Raw genomic sequence first — 16325 nt, forward strand, 5'->3', positions numbered from 1 at the left:
AATAAAATAAAAGAATATAAGTAGTGTCCACTGGGATGCTGCGAATGCATTTAAATAGAATGTGGTGGTGGGCACTGCAGCATCACATGAGCTTTGGTTAGGGGCCATTGTCAGGCTACCAAAGAGTGGTCCTTGATAATGTGATTGAACTTTTAGAGAGCATATAATAGTAAACTGGCTACTCTGTGCCTACTAAACCTATCATTTTCCAACCACTAAAAATAAGATTTAAAGCTACCCCAAAAATACAAAAAGTAACCTATAATGAATATCTTAATCAAACAATAACGAATATGTGCAGTAGATATGAGAATGGCAGACGGAACAATGTATTATTTCTTTAGTGTGATTTATTCACAGTGGGCTCAAGTGCTTTTTTGATGTCTCTTACATGCTCCAGAATCTTAGTACTCAATTCTCAGGAGGTAAGTCCTTTATAAATCAGACCACAACGACATTCAGCAAAATAAATAACACCTTCAATTTGACAGCTTAAATAGGTATTCCCATGAACATAATCATATCTATACTTGAAGATAATTAAAAATTAAACATTTTTCCAAATATAAGTAGTTAAAAATTCTGCAGAGTTTTAAAGATTTTCTCTAACCATCTCGTTGGTGACAGACTGTTTTCTTGATCGGTTGCCAATGGATACAACCATCAATGTAGAAACTTTCTAGAGTCTGAGACTTGTCAGGAACCCAGCTATGATTTTCTTATTGTATCTGGATTATCCGGCAGAGACACTACATGTATCGGAAGATATCCCGGCCACAATAAGGACATCATGGCTGATTTTCTGGATGTTAGAAAGGTCCTGCATTCATGGTCGTATCCACTGGCAACTGATCAAGACCACAACTTGCGACCACAAAATATTTAGAGAGAGAGAGAGAGAGAGAGAGATAATCCTTTAATAGTCCCACAGTGGGGAAATTTCAGTATGTTACAGCAGCATAGTAATACAGATACAGGATAATACACAATAATATATTACAGACGTAGACACACATAAGCTGAGAAGAGAAGATATACTAGGAGTCCATAGCAGCTAAGGCACATAAGCAGAAAGAAAGAAGGAAGACTTCATAATCATAATCATTAGTTTTGTTGGGGTGAAGCAGACGGTCACTTACAGTGCTACCAAGTGCCATCAAGGTCTCATACATGGGGTGGGATTTGTTCTCCCGCATGGAAGTCACCACGGACAGTATCCGTCTGTCACCCACCACCTGTACTGGGTCCAAGGGGCTCCCAGGACAGAGCTGACCCTTCTGATCAGCCTGTCAAGTCTATTTCTGTCCCTGGCTCATATACTGCTCCCCCAGCAGGCCACACCAAAAAAGATGGCTGAGGCAAGCACAGAGTTGAAAAAGGCCCTAAGAAGTGGCCCCTGGACTTCGAAGGCCCTCATCCTCCTGAGCAGGTAGAGTCTGCTGTGGCCCTTTCTGTGCAGCACCTCCAGGTGATCAGCCCAGTCTATTTTTTTATTTTTTTTAATTCAAAAGTCTTTATTGGTTTTTCAATATGAACGGAAGGGGATGTAAGAGAAGAGGGGAGGAGGGTACAATCAGCGAGGTACATACAGGTATATTATCCAATCAGGTGGTACAAATAAAAACCAGCTGCAAGCACATAGTACAACCACAAAAGTAGTATTAGCACTTTATCTGTGCGTAATTATAACAATGTCAAGAGGGGAGAAACAAGGAGGTGATAGTAAAGGATTCAAGAAACAGGGTAAGTCAAGGTAAGTCAAGATCAAGTTGAGAGGCAGGGTAGGATGAAACATCTGTGCTACTCTCCAACTCGAAGAGGGGATGTGTCACATCACTAAGGGCGCGTCTGTTTCCAGTAGGCGCGCCACGGACTTTCTCGTATCGGTCGTGTGTTCTCCTCGTCCAGCTGAGCAATTCCTCAAGTCTCGCAATGTCATGTACTGTGTTTTCCCACAGACTCCGGGGAGGTGCAACAGGTTGCAACTAGAGATGAGCGAACGGCGTTCGATCGAATTGATATTCGATCGAATATCAGGCCGTTCTAGGTGTTCGATTCCAATCAAACACTAGGTGGCAAACTCACTAAAAAATTGGGACAGGAACTACAACAATGTAGGCAGTGAAAAAAAATCGGAAAAAGGAATTGGCTGCCGGAAACAGATATCTACAAATTTAAAGGGATTCTACCACTAAATATGTATTTTTTGTGCTTTAGACGTCGGAATAGCCTTTAGAAAGGCTATTCGTCTCTTTTTAGACATGGTCTCCGCGCCGCCTTTCCTTAGAAATACCGTTTTTTACCGGTATGCAAATGAGTTCTCTCGCAGCAATGGGGGCGGGCCCCAGCGCTCAAACAGTTATGCTGGCGTTCACACTGCTGCCAGAGAACTCTCTCCAGCGATGTCTCAATCTTCAGCTGCATCCTTCCCTTCTCTCGTCATCTCCCGTCTGGGTCAGCTCCGATGCCTGCGCAGTCGGCTCTGCCAGTGAGACACTAGTAGAGCCGACTGCGTATGCCGGCCAGCGGCCATTTTTTGTTCGGTGTAGACTTAGAGGAGCATACTGTATGTGCACGCAATTGCGGCCTCGAAAAAATGGCTGCCGGTCGGCATGCACAGGGAGGATGCAGCTGAAGATGGAGGCGTTGATGGAGGGAGTTCTCTGGCAGCAGTGAGAACTCATTTGCATACTGGTAAAAAACGGTATTTCTAAGGAACGACGGCGCGGAAACCATGTCTAAAGGTAAGAGACGAATAGCCTTTCTAAAGGCTATTCCGAAGTCTAAAGCACAAAAAATACATATTTAGTGGTAGAATACCTTTGAAAAAAATTATGTTTGTGGGAATATTCCTTTAAAGGGTTAAGACTAGGGTTTAGCCGATGTTGAGATTTCAGGATCAATTTTAAAATCCGATTTCTGATCGTTTTCCAGCCGATCCTGCTCGCGATCGTGAAATTTGCTTGATCGCCAATTGGAATCCGATCTTTTCCAATCCCGATTGCTTAACCCTAATGTATACTCATACATTTAGACAAATACAAGAAAATGCAATAGCACTCTGCGCACGTGAAGGCATCAGTGTTATTGTTAAAATCAACTATTATCTATAAACCACACTTATAAATTAGAGGTTCTCCATTATACACATTTGATCAAACAGTATGAAGCCCACCTGCCATAACAAGGTGACCTCATTCAGAAGGGACCCTACACTAAATAAACATACCTCTCTTGGATCCAGAATAGGTCTACAACGTGTATACAGGGCAAGTAGTATCCAAAGCATTTCCATTTTAAAATAGCTTAAGGCCTCGTTCACATCTGAGTTGGTAATCCGTTCGGGGGAGTCCACATGGGGAGCCCGCCCAAACGGAATACCAAACGCATTGGCAAGCGGTGTGGAGTGAAAGCACACTGACCTCATAGACTATAATGGGGTTTGTGTGCTTTCCTCACGGTGTCCGTATGGAAGATACCAACAGAAAAGTAGATCTATTTACTTAATGATCCCCATTCCTGCTCACTGCCGCCTGTGCTTCCCCATCTGCTGTGATCAGGAGCCAGGATTGGTAAGTGAGGAAACAGGCCGGCGAACCCCAATGAACACTGGTATCATTATACTTGGGGTCTTCTCAGAGGGCATGGGAAGATGAGGGAACATAAAAAACGGTTACTTACCTCTCCTGTGCTCCGGCAGTGGCCCGTTTGGTGATGTCCCAGACATCAGGCAGAACAGGCCGGCGTCGTTATGTGTCGCAACACAGGCCTGACTCACTAGACGTCTGGTCCAACATTGAAGATGGCCAAAAGTAGCGGATAGTGCGCCAGAGCCAGGGAGAGGTAAATAATATTGTTTTTTATATTTGTATCCCCCTGAGTCTCAATCATTATACTCTGAGGTCTGAAAAGTTGGGGCATAATAGTGTGTACAGACCACTATAGGGCATAATATTGTGTGCAGGGACCACTATGGGGCATAGTAGTGTGTGTAGGGGCCACCATGGCGCATAATAGTGTGTGTAGGGGCCACTATGGTATATACAAGTAATAGTGTGTGCAAGAATGCAGCTTGTGCGGGGTAGGGTGTTGGGGGGGGGGGTTCTTCCCATGTCAAATGTTTGCCTTGGGGCCCAGCCATCCCTAGTTCCGCCACTGAGTTCTACATCTGAGTGTATATATAATATGTACAGTATATAAATATATACAGAGAGAGAGAGAGAGCAAGAGGGAACGAGATAATAGTGTAATATTATGAAAATAAGAAGAAGATCTTGAAATATGCTACCTGACTGGTTGTGCTGTCGTGAAGGACTGCCTGGGGCACCCTCATTGATGAATCACTTATGGAAAGTACTTCCAACAATTGTAGGAAGTGATGCGTACAGGTTTGATTGCATCATCTCAATGCAGCTTAAAACTTTCTGAGAAAGTTTGTCTGAGGCAAGACACACATTTATCATGCAAATGAAGACACAGAATTCAGTAAAATATGTGAGCTATGAGATCATTATATAAAGTTTTCATTATCTAAAATAGTGTACTATTCCATTATGGTTTGTGAGAATACTAATGACGTCATTTCGATAAAGTGTGGTCTTCTTGGGTTAATAGGGTTAATGTCCCAGGCATGTCCTATTGCCTTCAATTGGAAGTTCCTGATGTGGTCATAGAATCCTGGCTCTCTCTTCCTAGCAGCGGCTTCCCTTTTCCTTATTTTAACTAGCTACAGCACTATCCTCACTTCCTCCTGGGTTCACCACTGGTTACATACCTTTTAAGCCCTACAATCTCTCTTATCATAGACATTTTTATGGTAAACATATTACAGTTTTATCTGCAATATATTGATACCTCTAATTGTTCATTCATATTGACAATGATGCAATGATATACTGTTACTCTGTGGGTCTTTTTATTTTGTACACTTCTCCTTTCCTTTGTACTTGTGTTACATTCAATAAATACTGTTAGAGTTAAGTCCTCCATCTTTGTATTTTGGCAGCCATCTTGTACTCTTTCACATAAGTATGTATTTTTCTGCTTAAGTCAAGGAGGCCCTTTGTTAGACTTTAAGGAATGTGATAATGAACGTTAATGCAGAGGTTGCTAATCCTTATCTCTCAAGGGCCTCATTTTGAGAAGATGCAGCTGACTTTGTATATCTCTTACCTCCTTTACATGATGTATGGACACATAACCAACAAAAGTATTAATCTTATGGTATCTGGGCACTCTGTCATATTTTATGGTTTATGAAGGTCACTTAGAGTGTGTATAGACAGAATCTATGTAGCTCATTGTTAATTAAGTTGGAACATGTCATCTTATCTCTTTTGCCATGATATATACATATAGACAGTCTGGGATGTTAGCTCACACATAAGTATTTTGAATCCTTCTTTGTTTCATGGGAAAGTCCATCCCAGTTTGGAAAGCTATAATGAGATGCAGATTATAATGAGCTTCAGCCAATAGTCATGTGCCAGGCTTATCTTATATCTCTATGACCAATCATGATTGTACTAATTAGAATAGCCAAGCCAGCTCTTTGTCTGTAATGTATTTAAACTACCTTTTTCTTATAATAAAATCAGAACTCTTTTGATACACTACCATCTTGTGTCTTTAATCAGTTCTCCAGGTTTAAAGAAGATGGCTGCAGTCCATCTAGGCCTGTTAATTAATTATCTAATTAGGACCTCTACAACATACGGAGGGATCCATATGTCCCTATCAATACCTTTAAAGTAGAATAGGCTCTTTTCAGCCTTCGAGTCCAAGAAAAGAAGGAACAACGGACGTGCCAAGAAGGGCCGTAGACATGTCCAGCCAATCTGCTTCACCAACTGTGCTCGTTGCGTCCCCATGGACAAACCCATCAAGAAGTTTGTGATCAGGAATATTGTTGAGGCTATGGCTGTCAGGGATATCTCTGATGCCAGTGTCTTTGATTCCTATGCCCTGCCCAAATTGTATGTGAAGCTGCACTACTGCGTCAGCTGCACCATTCACAGCAAGGTGGTCAGAAACCATTCCTGTGAAGCTCGTAAGGATCGTACACCACCTCCAAGGTTTAGACCAGTGGGTGCACCTCCAAGAGCTCCACCAAAACAATTGTAGAAAGACTGGTTAAGATGCATCTTGTCCAATAAACTGTCCAAAAGAAAAAATAAAAATAAATTAGAATAGTGTACTATGTGGCTACGTAGCCCCATATCCAGCAAGCTGTGATGAATTCCGTTCTGAACCTTACTATCATGTAGTATTAACTATTTCAGCACATTGTACTACTGTAGCTGTTTTGGGTGACATTAATAGATTGGATAAATCTCTGTTGTCTGCCATTCAACTTTTTATACGTTGCAATTAGAGATGAGCAAATAGTGTTCGATCGAGTAGGTGTTCGATCGAATACTAAGGTATTCGAAATACTCGTACTCGATCGAACACTACTAACTGTTCGAAGTTTAAGGTTCAATGCAGAACCAGCGTTGATTGGTAGAATGCTATACATTCTGCCAATCAACGCTGGTTCTTCTTTTACCTTTAGAAGTCTTCTCCGTGCAGCGTCCCCGCGGCGTCTTCCAGCTGGAATTCTCTCTGCCTAGGCATCCGGCCTCGCATGCACAGTCGGCTCTGCTCAGGCGTCGGGCCGGGCGCCTGATGCCTAGGCGGAGTGAATTCCAGCTGGAGGAAGACGCGGGGACAATGCATCGGGAGAAGACTTCAAGGAGAATTCAGCCCGACCGTCACTCGTGGACTTGGTAAGTATAATTTTATCGAATTTTGCGTACCCCAGAAACGAGCATTTCCCCCCATAGACTATAATGGGGTTCGAAATCCGTTCGAATAGTCGAACAGTGTGCGGCTGTTCAAATCGGATTTCGAACCTCGGACATTTTAGTGTTCACTCATCTCTAGTTGCAATTAAAGCTTATTGTTGCTTACAAGGATTTTACCACAAACACAATACCTTAATTTTAATAATAAACTTTAACAATAGTTATGATGATTAGTGCACAATAAAAATGTAAAAGAAATAACTTTTTTTCCCCAAATCAAAAATAAATAAAATAAAATGAAATTAAACATTAATAAACATGGTCAACAGATTGCTACCTGAGGAAAGAACAATAGATCTAAAACAGAAGGCAAATCCAAAAATCTTTTATTTTTTCATTTAATGTTTTATTCCATTTTTTTCACATGTTGAAAATAAATATTCACGTTATTTTGAGGCGATATTTTTCTACCTAAGGGAACATTTCCCAGGTCTACCACATCACCGGTAACAATACATATAACATAATCTGGATCAATAGCAGCTATTTCCTGTGGATATCTAATATTCAGGTTTCATCAAGTTTCCTTCCACGCTTTCAGGAACTGGAATGTAAATACAGCACATGACCTGTAGACATGACATGCCTTCTACACACCCAGGTAAATCCCTGATGGTGTCACTAGGTGTTTCGTCTTGTTGAAAAAAAAAAGAAATTCTTTTTACATGTTACTCAGTAGATGCAATCATATCTGTCCCGAAAGAAATAATTATTTATATAATAATGTGCCACTTCATTTTGAGAGCCATTTTTGGTTGATAGGGTTGTATAAGGATTTCATTATTTTAACGTACTTAACAATTTTTGATACATTTTCATTCCTTTGTTTTGTAGGGAAAAACACACAAAAACAGTAATTCCCCCTTGGTTTTAGGGTATTATCTAGGAGAGATAAATCACATATTGAATTTAGAATAAGGTTTGTTAACCACTTCCGGACCGCCCATAGACTATATACGTCCGGGAAGTGGTTGCCTAGTTCTGACAGGACGTACCTGTACATCCATCAGAACACAGCAGCTGCACGGAGATTGTGTGAGCTTTCACTAGGAGCTGGCTGTAACTTCAGCCGGAGCTCCCAAAGAGAAGACAGGGCAGATTTATTACCTCCCCTGCCATCTCGATCCGCTGTGTATACACAGCTATGGACGCAGCCATAATTCAGCTGCCCTCTGACCCGGCGGACACGTGATCCGCTGGGAGCAGAGTCTTACCAGAGCTGCTGGGTCCTACAGGACTCAGATCAGCTCAATTTAGCTATGTATACAGTGTGCAGGAGGCTGTATTCCTCCTGTATCTGAGGTTAAATGTAGCAGCCCCAGTTATAGGAGAAATCAGCCTCCAGTACAAAAAAAAAAGTGATCAGATGTCCCCAAAGGTCTCTTATTACCTTATGGGGACACAATCTGAAAAAAATAAAAAATAAAAATATAATAAAAAAGTTTTAAAAAAATGTAAATAAAATAATAATAAAAAATAAATAAATAATACGCTAATAAAACGCCGTTATTAAAGGTTATAGCCCCACCCCCGACGACACCATACAAAATAAAAATTACCGTAACGGAGAGAAAAAACTATATTATAAAGTTTTTCAGTGACACTTTGTGTTATTAAATTAAAAAAAAAAAATTGAAAACCAGACACAATGTTTATATTTTCCCAGATATAAAAAAAATTAAAACACATTCGAAAATAAAGATAACATAAAAATAAAGCCCTACGTGTCCCCGAAAAAAGACGCAAAAATTAGTTGACTGAGACATACGGGAAAAATGTTACAGCCCTCAAAACCGCACATACAAAATAAACCTAAAATGTGTCTGGTCCTGGAGCACAAATTGGCCCGGTACTGAAGTGGTTAAAGTTATGTTGCCCCCAATTACGTGTATTACAGTATTTCAATGAGAACAAGGGTACTAAGTCCATGTGTGAATAGAGTGGTTACGCGCATGTGCACTATTTTTTTAATGTTGCTTTTATGTTTAGTGTGGTGTGGTTACCTTCACAATGGCATTTGCATGCTTCTCTTTTGACCTGTCTGTTGGACGTTGGTTGTTCGCTGGCCCATCCACTTGCTGGGACATCTCTATATGATGACGTCTCAGCAGGTGGGCGAGTCATCATCTTTGGTGTTACACTGTTCAAAAATGCTCAAGCATTAGGGGTAACATAGTGGCTCAGTGGTTAGCACTGCAGCCTTACAGCGCTGGTATCATGGGTTCAAAACCTGTCATGATCAACATTTTCCAAGATGGCGCCTCATTGAGTGGCTGCCTTGATACAGAGCTCCAAGCTGAGAGCAACCTTTACCTTCCTTTTCACTCTTTTTGTCTGTATCTTCAAAAATCCTCTAACCAAGCAAACTAGCACTATGAATTAGCAGCTATAAATCGAATGGAAGACCCTGTGGAGTACTTTTTTTCCTTTTGTTTCTATTGTTAAAGCGTGGACAAGACTCAAGACCTGATTCAGTGTGTGCACATGTGCCTGTTACCATCCCCCCATGAGCTAAGGACAGCATGGTCACCATGCGGCATGGATGAGAAACCTGCATGGAAGTGTGGACTTCTTCTTTCAAAGAGATGATTTTTGGCATCTATTGCTGATGTGTGAAGATACCTACAGCTGACTGGTATGTCTTTCTTTTACTGTGGACACCTGGGACTCTGTTACAACCTGGGAACCTACCATCACACACATAACCCGAGTTTATGGAAGCTTGGCAAGAGAGCAGCACCCTGTCTACCTGGATGGCTTCAGACTTCTTTGGGCAGTAGAACACAGTGGTAAGAAGAAAAGAGGAGGGCTTGTGATGAAGGACATTTGGGGCATTTTTTGTGGTTAATGGACAATAGCGCTGATGCAAGATACCGAACTATCAGCTGTGAGCATGAGCTCTCACCACCCACCAAAGGAACTACCACATGTTATCATGATAGCTGCCTATGTCCCCCGCCTCTGCAGAAAACATTTCTGCCTGTTATATCCACATGCTGTGACCCCCTCCTCGTGTCCTCCAACCATGGTTGGGCTGTATTATTAACATCACTCCGCACAGAGAACTAAATGATCCTGCAGTGTGTCTGTGTTTCTTTCGTTTTTAGTTGCTATGATTCCTAGTATTTCACTATCTGCCATGAGCTTGTATGTGTTTTCTCTCTTGTTATATACTACTGTACCATCTATGAAACTGTATCACTGAAATTTCCCCATTGTGGGACTATTAAAGGATTATCTTAGCTTATCTGCAGGGAGTTTGTATGTTCATGTGTTCATCATGTAGGCCGGCACATCATCCAAATTTACTGATTTTGTAGAATACCTCAATGAGGGGTGAGAAAATGAATATGAAATTTACATCTGTTTTTGGTAAAGATAATCAAATAAACAAAAATAGTGAACTAAGGGGTGTTCACACTACCGTCAGTGTCCGACAGGTAGTGTCCGCTCCTAGTGTCTGTTCAAAATCTCGCACGGACATTCCGTGACACTTGTCATTCATTTAAATGATGATCGGGTGTGTTCTTTTGCACTCCGTCCCCTTCCTTCACTGTCCGCTTGTAAAGATGTCCGACTTTTCAAGCGGACAGAAAAAACCTACATGTCGGGTTTTTCTGTCCGCTTGAAAAGTTGGACATCTTTACAAGCGGACAGTGAAGGACAGGCACGAAGTGCAATAGAACGCACCCGATCGCCATTTAAGTGAATGACAAGTGTCACGGACACAACTAATGTCTGCTCCTAATGTCCGTGCAAGATTTTGAATGGACACTAGGAGCGGACACTACCTGTCGGCCACTGACGGTAGTGTGAATGCCCCCTAACTAATATCAAACTTTTTATTTGAGGTACGTAGCCTCTTGTGAGAAATAAATACTTTAAAAGCCAAAAAACATAGGCTAAAAAGCGCTCAGGAAAGGAAAGTGGATAAGATGTATTCACCCTGCAGAAAAAGATATACTTATCGCTACATAGTGTGACATATATGTATAGTCTTATACCCACTATTCTTCCCCACTAGACATAGGGTTCTACATTAATGGATGAGTCCCAGGGGTAGATAAAGAAAGATCCCATCCCCTAGCCTCAATTTAGACTGCTATATGCCAAGGGGGTAACAAATACAGCGCTCACATTGCCATATCATTCAGACCAATGTGATCTTACAACTGACTAACCACAAGGGTAAATGTCTATAAAGCCGGTATATGCACTATCCGCACTCTATATTATAATAGCTGGCAATAGATGTACATTCAGACCAACTCCTGGTGTACAGATGACGAGGAAAAGATTCCAACACTCCATCATCCAGACAGTGCGAGTTAAATGTCTTTCAATATACACATCTCAACAAGTGATCAGTGCTGATTGCTATAGATAGATGTTTAGATCATTCACCCCGTTAACCAGCACCTAGTACATAATACCTGCTATCTATCCCTACCTACGCGTTTCGCCAACTAAATTGGCTCTTCAGGGACTACTGGGAGATAGTTTATAGTTCATAGGATTAAGGTGCAGGACAGCAGGAGGCCACTGTCAAGTGCTGCCTGCCTGCAACCTGGTTCGGTGCCAGAGTGACCGGGGTGAATGATCTAAACATCTATCTATCTATTGGATGTCACAATGATGGTGGAAGGTGGCTCCATCACAACTAAGGGTTCTATGAAACCCACTGCCACCAATGCTTTATTACATAATGATAGTTTTCATCCAAACCATGTTAAAGCTGCGGTTCCTTACAGTCAGTTTTTGCGTCTTAAGTAGAGATGAGCGAACACTAAAATGTTCGAGGTTCGAAATTCGATTCGAACAGCCGCTCAATGTTCGTGTGTTCGAACGGGTTTCGAACCCCATTATAGTCTATGGGGAACAGATACTCGTTAAGGGGGAAACCCAAATCCGTGTCTGGAGGGTCACCAAGTCCACTATGACACCCCAGGAAATGATGCCAACACCTCTGGAATGACACTGGGACAGCAGGGGAAGCATGTCTGGGGGCATCTAACACACCAAAGACCCTCTATTACCCCAACATCACAGCCTAACAACTACACACTTTACACACTCAATACCACCTCTCTGACAGTAGGAAAACACCTTGAAACATGTGTATTTGGCACTTGCAGTGAGGAGAGCTTGTCACCAGCAGTGAATTTGGCCCTTGTAGTAAGTTGAGGTTGGCACCAACATTTGTTTTGAAAATCAGGGTGGATTGAGCCTCTAACCAGCAGAGTTTGGGCAAATTCATGGTGGAGGGAGCCTCTAAAAACCCCAGTTTGGACCAATTCATGGTGGAGGGAGCCTCTAACCAGCCCAGTTTGGGCAAATTCATGGTGGAGGGAGCCTCTAAAAAACCCAGTTTGGACCAATTCATGGTGGAGGGAGCCTCTAACCAGCCCAGTTTGGGCAAATTCATGGTGGAGGGAGCCTCTAACCAGCCCAGTTTGGACCAATTAATGGTGGAGGGAGCCTCTAACCAGCCCAGTTTGGACCAATTAATGGTGGAGGGAGCCTCTAACCACCCCAGTTTGGACCAATTCATGGTGGAGGGAGCCTCTAAACAGCCCAGTTTGGGCAAATTCATGGTGGAGGGAGCCTCTAAAAAACCCAGTTTGGACCAATTCATGGTGGAGGGAGCCTCTAACCAGCCCAGTTTGGACCAATTAATGGTGGAGGGAGCCTCTAAACAGCCAAGTTTGGACCAATTCATGGTGGAGGGAGCCTCTAAAAACCCCAGTTTGGACCAATTCATGGTGGAGGGAGCCTCTAACCAGCCCAGTTTGGGCAAATTCATGGTGGAGAGAGCCTCTAAACAGCCCAGTTTGGGCAAATTCATGGTGGAGGGAGCCTCTAACCAGCCCAGTTTGGACCAATTAATGGTGGAGGGAGCCTCTAACCAGCCCAGTTTGGACCAATTAATGGTGGAGGGAGCCTCTAACCAGCCCAGTTTGGACCAATTAATGGTGGAGGGAGCCTCTAACCACCCCAGTTTGGACCAATTCATGGTGGAGGGAGCCTCTAACCAGCCCAGTTTGGACCAATTCATGGTGGAGGGAGCCTCTAAAAAACCCAGTTTGGACCAATTCATGGTGGAGGGAGCCTCTAAACAGCCCAGTTTGGGCAAATTCATGGTGGAGGGAGCCTCTAAAAAACCCAGTTTGGACCAATTCATGGTGGAGGGAGCCTCTAACCAGCCCAGTTTGGACCAATTAATGGTGGAGGGAGCCTCTAAACAGCCAAGTTTGGACCAATTCATGGTGGAGGGAGCCTCTAAAAACCCCAGTTTGGACCAATTCATGGTGGAGGGAGCCTCTAACCAGCCCAGTTTGGACCAATTAATGGTGGAGGGAGCCTCTAACCAGCCCAGTTTGGACCAATTAATGGTGGAGGGAGCCTCTAACCACCCCAGTTTGGACCAATTCATGGTGGAGGGAGCCTCTAAACAGCCAAGTTTGGACCAATTCATGGTGAAGGGAGCCTCTAAAAACCCGTTTGGACCAATTCATGGTGGAGGGAGCCTCTAACCAGCCCAGTTTGGGCAAATTCATGGTGGAGGGAGCCTCTAAACAGCCCAGTTTGGGCAAATTCATGGTGGAGGGAGCCTCTAACCAGCCCAGTTTGGACCAATTAATGGTGGAGGGAGCCTCTAACCAGCCCAGTTTGGACCAATTAATGGTGGAGGGAGCCTCTAACCACCCCAGTTTGGACCAATTCATGGTGGAGGGAGCCTCTAAACAGCCAAGTTTGGACCAATTCATGGTGGAGGGAGCCTCTAAAAACCCCAGTTTGGACCAATTCATGGTGGAGGGAGCCTCTAACCAGCCCAGTTTGGACCAATTAATGGTGGAGGGAGCCTCTAAACAGCCAAGTTTTGGGAAATTCATGGTGGAGGGAGCCTCTAACCAGCCCAGTTTGGACCAATTCATGGTGGAGGGAGCCTCTAAACAGCCCAGTTTGGGCAAATTCATGGTGGAGGGAGCCTCTAAAAAACCCAGTTTGGACCAATTCATGGTGGAGGGAGCCTCTAAACAGCCCAGTTTGGGCAAATTCATGGTGGAGGGAGCCTCTAACCAGCCCAGTTTGGACCAATTCATGGTGGAGGGAGCCTCTAACCACCCCAGTTTGGACCAATTCATGGTGGAGGGAGCCTCTAAACAGCCAAGTTTGGACCAATTCATGGTGGAGGGAGCCTCTAAAAACCCCAGTTTGGACCAATTCATGGTGGAGGGAGCCTCTAACCAGCCCAGTTTGGGCAAATTCATGGTGGAGGGAGCCTCTAAACAGCCCAGTTTGGGCAAATTCATGGTGGAGGGAGCCTCTAAAAAACCCAGTTTGGACCAATTCATGGTGGAGGGAGCCTCTAAACAGCCAAGTTTGGACCAATTCATGGTGAAGGGAGCCTCTAAAAACCCGTTTGGACCAATTCATGGTGGAGGGAGCCTCTAACCAGCCCAGTTTGGGCAAATTCATGGTGGAGGGAGCCTCTAAACAGCCCAGTTTGGGCAAATTCATGGTGGAGGGAGCCTCTAACCAGCCCAGTTTGGACCAATTAATGGTGGAGGGAGCCTCTAACCAGCCCAGTTTGGACCAATTAATGGTGGAGGGAGCCTCTAACCACCCCAGTTTGGACCAATTCATGGTGGAGGGAGCCTCTAAACAGCCAAGTTTGGACCAATTCATGGTGGAGGGAGCCTCTAAAAACCCCAGTTTGGACCAATTCATGGTGGAGGGAGCCTCTAACCAGCCCAGTTTGGACCAATTAATGGTGGAGGGAGCCTCTAAACAGCCAAGTTTTGGGAAATTCATGGTGGAGGGAGCCTCTAGCCAGCCCAGTTTGGACCAATTCATGGTGGAGGGAGCCTCTAAACAGCCCAGTTTGGGCAAATTCATGGTGGAGGGAGCCTCTAAAAAACCCAGTTTGGACCAATTCATGGTGGAGGGAGCCTCTAACCAGCCCAGTTTGGACCAATTAATGGTGGAGGGAGCCTCTAACCAGCCCAGTTTGGACCAATTAATGGTGGAGGGAGCCTCTAACCACCCCAGTTGGACCAATTCATGGTGGAGGGAGCCTCTAAACAGCCAAGTTTGGACCAATTCATGGTGGAGGGAGCCTCTAAAAACCCCAGTTTGGACCAATTCATGGTGGAGGGAGCCTCTAACCAGCCCAGTTTGGGCAAATTCATGGTGGAGGGAGCCTCTAAACAGCCCAGTTTGGGCAAATTCATGGTGGAGGGAGCCTCTAAAAAACCCAGTTTGGACCAATTCATGGTGGAGGGAGCCTCTAACCAGCCCAGTTTGGACCAATTAATGGTGGAGGGAGCCTCTAAACAGCCAAGTTTGGACCAATTCATGGTGGAGGGAGCGCTGGCGGCAGGACAGGACAGCACCTCCAAGGCATATAGGGCAAGTTCAAGCCACAGGTCCAACTTCGACACCCAATACGTGTAGGGCGCAGAGGGGTCGGAGAGGACAGGGCTGTGGTCGGAAAGGTATTCCCGCAACATGCGCCTATACTTCTCACGCCTGGTGACACTAGGACCCTCCGTGGCGGCACTTTGGCGAGGGGGTGCCATCAAGGTGTCCCAGACCTTAGACAGTGTGCCCCTCGTTTGTGTGGACCGGTGAGAACTTGGTTGCCTACTGGAGGAACTGCCCTCCCTGCCGCCAACGTCACATGCTGGAAACATCTCCATCATATTCTGCACCAATTGCCTGTGGCAAGCATTGATGCGATTGGCCCTCCCCTCTACCGGAATAAAAGACGAGATGTTGTTTTTATACCGGGGGTCAAGGATAGCAAAGATCCAGTACTGGTTGTCCTCCATGATTTTGACAATACGCTTGTCGGTTGTAAAGCACCCCAACATGAACTCAGCCATGTCTGCCACAGTGTTAGTTGGCATGACTCCTCTGGCCCCACCGGAAAGTTCAATCTCCATTTCCTCCTCATCCTCCATGTCTACCCATCCGCGCTGCAACAATGGGACGATTCGAAGTTGCCCGGAAGCCTCCTGTATCACCATCACATCATCGGACAACTCTTCTTCCTCCTCCTCCTCCTCCTCCTCCTCCATTAAACGCAGTGAAGCGGACAGATGTGTGGACCTACTCTCCAGCTGTGACGGATCGGATGCTATCCCTAACTCCTCTGTGTGATCTGAGTTATCCCTGATGTCAATCAGGGATTCTCTCAGAACACACAAGAGCGGGATTGTAAGGCTCACCATCGCATCCTCAGAGCTCACCCTCCTTGTGGACTCCTCAAAGACCCGTAGGATGTCACAAAGGTCTCTCATCCATGGCCACTCATGGATGTGAAACTGAGGCAGCTGACTTTGTGGCACCCTAGGGTTTTGTAGCTGGTATTCCATCAAAGGTCTCTGCTGCTCAACCACTCTATTCAACATCTGAAACGTTGAGTTCCAGCGTGTGGGGACGTCGCACAAAAGCCGGTGTTGTGGCACATGCAGG

At 44.5% G+C, this 16325-nt stretch overlaps 1 pseudogene; it reads left to right on the forward strand.

The window, feature by feature from the left end:
• Positions 1–1691: 1691 nt before the first annotated feature.
• LOC142196164 (small ribosomal subunit protein eS26 pseudogene) lies at positions 1692–6175 on the forward strand (annotated as a pseudogene).
• The last annotated feature ends 10150 nt before the right edge of the window (positions 6176–16325 follow it).

Source organism: Leptodactylus fuscus, chromosome 2 (assembly GCF_031893055.1).
Source record: "Leptodactylus fuscus isolate aLepFus1 chromosome 2, aLepFus1.hap2, whole genome shotgun sequence".
In the NCBI taxonomy this organism is placed as follows: Eukaryota; Metazoa; Chordata; class Amphibia; order Anura; family Leptodactylidae; genus Leptodactylus; species Leptodactylus fuscus.